Source organism: Echinops telfairi, unplaced genomic scaffold (genome assembly GCF_000313985.2).
Source record: "Echinops telfairi isolate 266 unplaced genomic scaffold, ASM31398v2 ScPeMD7_31;HRSCAF=116, whole genome shotgun sequence".
NCBI lineage: Eukaryota > Metazoa > Chordata > Mammalia > Afrosoricida > Tenrecidae > Echinops > Echinops telfairi.
In genome coordinates this window covers 47,546,777-47,553,672 of record NW_022103928.1, presented here as the reverse complement: position 1 = coordinate 47,553,672, position 6,896 = coordinate 47,546,777, and positions in this window count along the sequence as shown.

Here is a 6,896-nt window from a genome sequence, read left to right as displayed (position 1 = left end):
AAAAAAGAATGTTTCTTAATCTGTATAAAACATTTCTTGACTTCTCACAGTCGTGATCTCATTCAAGATTTGCTCTTTTGTTACTAATTTCACCTAGCATCATATCCTCTAGGATTACCGTGTTATTAGGTGTTGTACAGGTTCTTTGTTATTCTTTAATGTTGCATAGTAGTCCATTGGGTGTAAATCTCCATTCTCTCCTAGATGGACATTTAGGTTGTTTCCACCTTGCTGCTCTTGTGATGAGTGAGCAGTGTGACTCCGTTTACATCACAGCTCCTTTTCTCTAGGCTGGTAAGATTGCTGGATCAGACGGTGTTTCTGTCTACACATTTTAAAGGAAGCACCATACTGATTTCCACAGTAATTAAGCCATGTGATATTTCCTTTATATATATATATATATCATTTTATTGGTCACTTGTACCACTTTTATCACAATCCAAACATCCATCCATTGTGTCAAGCACATTTGTACATTTGTTACCATCATTATTCTCAAAACATTTGCTTTCTACTTGAGCCCTTGATATCAGCTCCTCATTTTCCCGCCTCCCTCCCCACCCCTCCCTCCCTCATGAACCCTTGATAATTTATAAATTGTTATTTTTTTTCATATTATTTTTTCAAGGGAGACTTTCTGATGTCTCCCTTTACCCACTTTTCTGTTGTCCGTCCCCCAGGGAGGGGCTTATATGTAGATCATGTGATTGGTTCCCCTAACTTTCTAAGGCAGTGCCACATCATATACCACAGTGTTCATATCTTTTAAAGAGCCAATGAAGCAGTGAGCAAAGCTTCCAGCCTCTCCACACCCCAGCAGATTTTTTTTATCTGGATTTTTGACCTTTGCTATTATTGTTGGGGTGAGATGATATCTCATTGCTGTTTGGATGTACATCTCTCTAATGGCTAATGATGATGAAAATTTCTTCATGTGTTTGTTGATAGACAAAATGTTTTGGTGACGTGTCTGTTCATGTCCAGTGCCCTTTTCACAATTTGATTTTCTGCCTTTTTCTTGTTACGGTGTTGAATTTTCTCTATATGCTAAAGACTCATCCGTTGTCTGATATATTAGTGTGAAAAAAACTTTGCTCCAATTGTAGGATCTCATCTTTGCTCTTTTGTTGAAATCTTTTGATGCTCACAAGTATGTCATGTTGTCTAGTTTGTCTTCTGCTGTCTCTGCGAGTATAGACACATGTAATAGTCTATCTAGCTATGCCCTGTAGTCGGTCTCCTAGGTTGGCCGCTGTCTTTTAAACGATGCTCCTCCTGTTCTTAGGTTTCTCATGTAGACCTCTGGTCCCTTTATAGCTTGTCTGGGGCTCCTTAAGCATAAGTAACAATTTTCTACAAAAGGGGGAGCATGTGCTCAAGGACAAAGTTTAGATCACAGGCAGGGGTGGGAAGGAAGAGGAATGAACACGGGAAACTCATGGAAGAAGTGGGATAAGTGCTGTTACCCGGTGGAGATTATAAGAAAGACATAAACCAAGTATGAATGAGTGGTTGAATGGAAAGCTGACTTTCTCTGCACCCAATTCACAGTACAAAGTAAAAAGCAAAATAGCAGAACAAGAACCCATCAAGCGTGGCACGGTATGGGCAGAAGCCTGAGCCACCAAACATGGGCGTACCCGGCAGTGAATCTGGAATGTGCAGCGATGGGTTGTGGGGCACCTGCTCAGATGTATAGACAGGGAGTGTGGTGAGGAAGAAACAGATAAAAGTAAAAGAAGAAGAGATGAGAGAGAACAGAACTAAGAAGACAGAAAAAAGAGGAGACAAGCATGGCACCTACTGGAACAAGTGTTAGCCTTCAAACATGGCTGACACATGGGGAGCCCTCCATGGGAGGGCACACCAACAACCATCGAGAAGCAGGTAGGATGTTCACCAAGAGGGGAGAGAGGCAAAAAGAGAAACCAAATGTGTGTGTGGGGGGAGCGGAGGGGGGAGAGGAAAGGAAGGAAAAAGAGAGAGAGAAACATATAGTACTTGTGAAAGGTCATTCCAAATATTGTATAAAATGAAAAAACATATAGAGACATCAACGACATGAACACCCACAATATATAATATTGGGCTAAATATATGTAATCCAAAGATTAAAGAATTCATTTCAGCTGACCACTGCTTTACCACCACGTTTTGATTCTACTCTTGCTTTCTTTATGGACCTGGAATCTTATCAGCTAAGTGCGTTTTACTGCAGTTGCCCACATTGTTTCACTTGAAGGGTGCTGATGCATGCCTCCACGTTTTTCCTTCACATCTGGCTGGAGGACCATTAGCTTACTGATTCCTTTCACGCCTGCTAATGTTTCCACAAGCTTTATTTTGAAAAATTGATGCCCTTTGGCTTTCAAACATGTGCACAGAAGATTTTTAACTGAAGAAGCTCTGCACAAATTGTTATTTTTAAATAAATATATGCGACTGGTTACATTTGACATTTCTTGTGTTTTGTTTTCCACAGCTGATGGGGCACATTCCCAGTCAGGAAACAGGCCATAAAAACAGCTGCAATCGTGCAAAAAGGAGCAAGTGGCCTTGTGAAAGAACCACTGAGAGAAAGGCAGCTACTGTACTGAAGTGATGCTGGATAGGAGGCCAGAAGGGGCGTCTCTTAGGGACCAAATAATGGCTGGAGAAATATGAGACCCAAGTTTTCCTTGAGAGGCACCAACCACAGATATAAAGTGCTCATGTATGAGGATTCCATACACTACTTTCCAAAGGTTCAGAAATTAGAAATCTGCTGAAAATAGTTCATGGACATGTTTAATATGAATATTGTAATATGAAATGTAATGGATGCAACATTGGAAACACTCTTTTGTCTCTACCAAGAAGTTTTGGTAGGAATTACAAAGAATATGACTAGGGTAGCCCTATTAAATAATTCACTGCACTGCAGGGGAGAGGGTTCAAAAAGTTCACTCCAAAAATGAGATTAAGAGATAATAAAATTTTTCTTAAAAAAAATCATTTTATTGGGGGCTCATACAACTCTTATCACAATCCATACATACATCCATTGTGTCAGGCACATTTGTACATATGTTGCCATCATCATTCTCAAAACATATGCTTTCTACTTGAGCCCTTGGTATCAGCTCCTCATTTTTCTCCTCCCTCCCCGCTCCCCACTCCCCCATGAACCCTTGATAATTCATAAATTATTATTATTGTGTCATATCTTATGCTATCTGATGTCTCCCTTCACCCACTTCTCTGCTGTCTATCCCCAGGGAGGGGGTTATATGAAGAGCCTTGCAATCTCCTCCCCTTTCTCCCCCACCTTCCCTCCACCCTCCTGGTATCGCCACTCTCACCACTGGTCCTGAGGGGTTCATCTGTCCTAGATTCCCTGTGTTTCCAGTTCCTATCTGTACCAGTGTGCCGGTAAAGTAGAATTTGTAAAGTAGAATTGGGATCATGATAGTGGGGGGAGAGGGGGAGGAAGCATTCAAGAACTAGAGGAAATTTGTATGTTTCATCATTGTTACACTGCACCCTTACTGGCTCATCTCCTCCCCGCAGCCCTTCTGCAAGGGGATGTTCAATTTCCCACAGATCGGCCCTGGGTCCCCACTCCACACTCCCGCTCATTCACAATGCTATGATTTTTTTCTTTAGTCTTTGATGCCTGATACCTGATCCCTCCAACACCTTGTGATCTCACAGGCTGGTGTGTTTCTTCCATGTGGGTTTTGTTGTTTCTCAGTTACATAAAATTTTTTCTCAGCTAGATAAAATTTTTCTATGAGTGTTTTGAAGCCCTACCCTCTCTGACAACATATATTATCAAGAATGAAAACTTTTTGCTTTCAATAGACTGAAAAGACTACCCATGGAATAAGAGAAAGTTTTGTATGTCATATCTTTGAAGAGGGATTAGTGAATAATATAGAATAAATAAAGAATGCCTAAAAAGGAAATTACCCAATTTAAAAGTGGGCAAAGTATTTGAATAAATATTCCTCCAAAGAAGATATACAGATAGCAACAAATACAGTCAAAGAGGCTCAGCTATGACCATGGCTGTCATAAAGAATACAGACAATAACAAATGTTGGTTAAGATGTGGGAAAATTAGAAGCCTCCTACACTGGGAATGTCAAATGATGCCATTATTTTGATACAGCCAGTTCTTTAAAACATTCAATACAGAGTTACCATATGAACCAGCAAGCTCACTCCAAGGTATATACCCAAGAAAATTAAAAACATATGTGCACATAAAAGCACAGATGTTCTTAGAGGCTGTATTTGTAATAGGTAACAAGTGAAAACAACTTACCTGTCTATCAATACATGAATGGATAAACAAAAATCTATACCACAGAATTGTATTTGTTCATAAAAAGAAATGAAGTAATAATGTAGGCTACAACATGGATGAATATTGACAGCATCAAATCAAGTGAAAGAAGCTGGTCTCAAAATGTCTATTATATAAAATGTCCAAAATGGGCAAATCCAGCCAGTCGGAAAGCAGTGGCTCCAAGGCAGGTCAAGGGAACAGTGACTGCTAATAGCTACAAAATTCCCTTGGGAGGAGATGAATATATTTTAGAAGTAGATAGGATTGCACAATTGGTGAATATACTACAAACCACTGGAATGTACACATTAAAAGGAATTGTATAGTGTGTCAGTTTACAAAGAGAAAATTTCAACAATAAAATAACAAACTATCTTAATTATCTAGTGCTGCCATAGCAAACATCACAAGTAGATAACTTGAACAAATTTATTCTCTCAGTGTAGGAGGCTAGAAGCCTGAATTCAGAATCTTGGCTCTAGAGGAAGATCCTTATCTCCTTTCAATATCTGTAGACTGAACTCTCTTTGGAGAGCTGCGTATGTCTCGGCATCAATTTTCCCCTGGGTCTAGGAGGTTCTCAATCCAGGGACCTCACTTCCAAAGGATGTGCAGTGCTCCAAGCTCTGCTTTCTCTGTGGTAGTCAGATCCCTCCTTCTCTGTTCACTTCTCTCCTTTTATCTCTCAGGAGATAAATAGTCATGCAGCCCAGGGCTGTGACCTGAGTGCAGGTGTTGGGTCCCACCCTAATCTCCTTACAACTGGTGGGCTAATCATATAAGCTTGAATCAGGGAGATGATTATATTATTACCTAACTGTCAAGCCATTGAGAATCATGGTCCAGCCAAATTGACCCACATTTGAGGAGGGCCCAAATCAATCCATAAGTAGAAAAGGTATTTACTGAAAAAGATATACAGATGGCAAATCAGTTCATGAATGGATATAGAACAGCATGATGCTTTCAGAAAAGGCAAATTGAAAACTCAATGAGCTATCACTATGCACCTATTACAAAAATTGAAATTAAAATGACAATATGAAATGCTGACAGATGTAGAGAAATTGGACGTATCATATATTGCTACTGGAAGTTAAAGTGGTCAGCCTCAAATTTTAAACAACCAAATGCCATTTTTTAGGTCACTGGCTGTAGTAGTTACATCATCTGTTGTCAGTTTGAGACGAGAGTGAAGGGGTGGAGTTTAGCCTGTCAATCAGGTCGCAGCTTAATGACCTCATTTGGAGGCGCAAAGGAGATAAATAGCTCCCTGGAGGCAGGAGACATGCTCTTCCTGAAGGAGAGATCCTTCTGACGAAACACATGGAGCTACACCAGAGCCCAGGAGTTGGGGGAGCCATGTGGAAACCCCTGCCAGCACTGAGATGCTTCCACCGCCACTGGGCCCACAAGACTTCCCACCCACTGGCCTGCCATCTTCCTGCACTCGGCATCATTGCATGTGTCACGTGAGTCTGAAGAGGGATTTATAGATTGGTATTGGGCATATGGGCTAATATCGGACTTGTAGACTTAGTCTGGACTGGGCTGGGATGTTTTCTAAATATTCAATTGTTCTTGTACGTAAAGCTCTTTCTTATACACATAGGAATCTCTGTGGATTTGTTTCTCTAGTCTACCTGGGCTAACACACTAGTTAAACACAATATGATAGCTACATATATATACCCTACAAACAAACTCACTGCCGTAGAGTCAGTGCTGACTCCTACCCACCCCACCGTGGGTTTCTGAGACTGTAACTGTTCACAGAGTAGAAAGCCCAGTCTTTCTCCCTCAGAACTGCTGGTGGTTTCGAATGTGGATTGCAGCCCAACAAAGTAGCCACTCCACCACCAGGGCTCCCATCCATACAATAAACAATAAAATATAGTCAACAATAAAAAGGAAAGGTGAACTGATACTTATAGTGACTTTGATGAATCACAAGGATATCTTAAGTGGGGGAAAAAGGCATTGATTCCACTTTTTTTAAGTGACAAAATGAAAGAGGGAGAACAAATTAGTAGTTGTGAGGCATTAAAAATGGGATATGTCCAGCCTGTGCATTTCAAGGACTGTAAAATAAAATCTAAGACTGAAGGAGGGTAGAGCATTAGAGCTTAATGCTGACCATTCAGTTCGCAGAGGGCTATGAATGACATTGAAAGCTCAAAATTCATTTGCAGGGTCCCCACACGGATTAAGTCTCGAAGGAATTTCCTCTGATCATGGACCACGGATGTGACTAGCCTTGCTATCAGGCAGAGTGCCTTCACACTGCAGCGATAACCTCATCATCTGCTCGCCCTTTTGACCCATTTAAAATTAGTTCAGGTGGTATGAGCCTCCAATAAAATGATTTTTAAAAAATAGTTGTACAAGCCACCAATAAAATGATTTTTAAAAATAAAATTTGTCCCGTTTGTATTATTTTCTGTTATCTTTTCAATTGAGGCTTTTCTCTGTTCTATTTTGTTACTGTCATTGGGGTTTTTGCTTCTTGTTTTTGTATGATTTTCTTTATGTGAAATCCAGGGGAGACACAGATAAATCC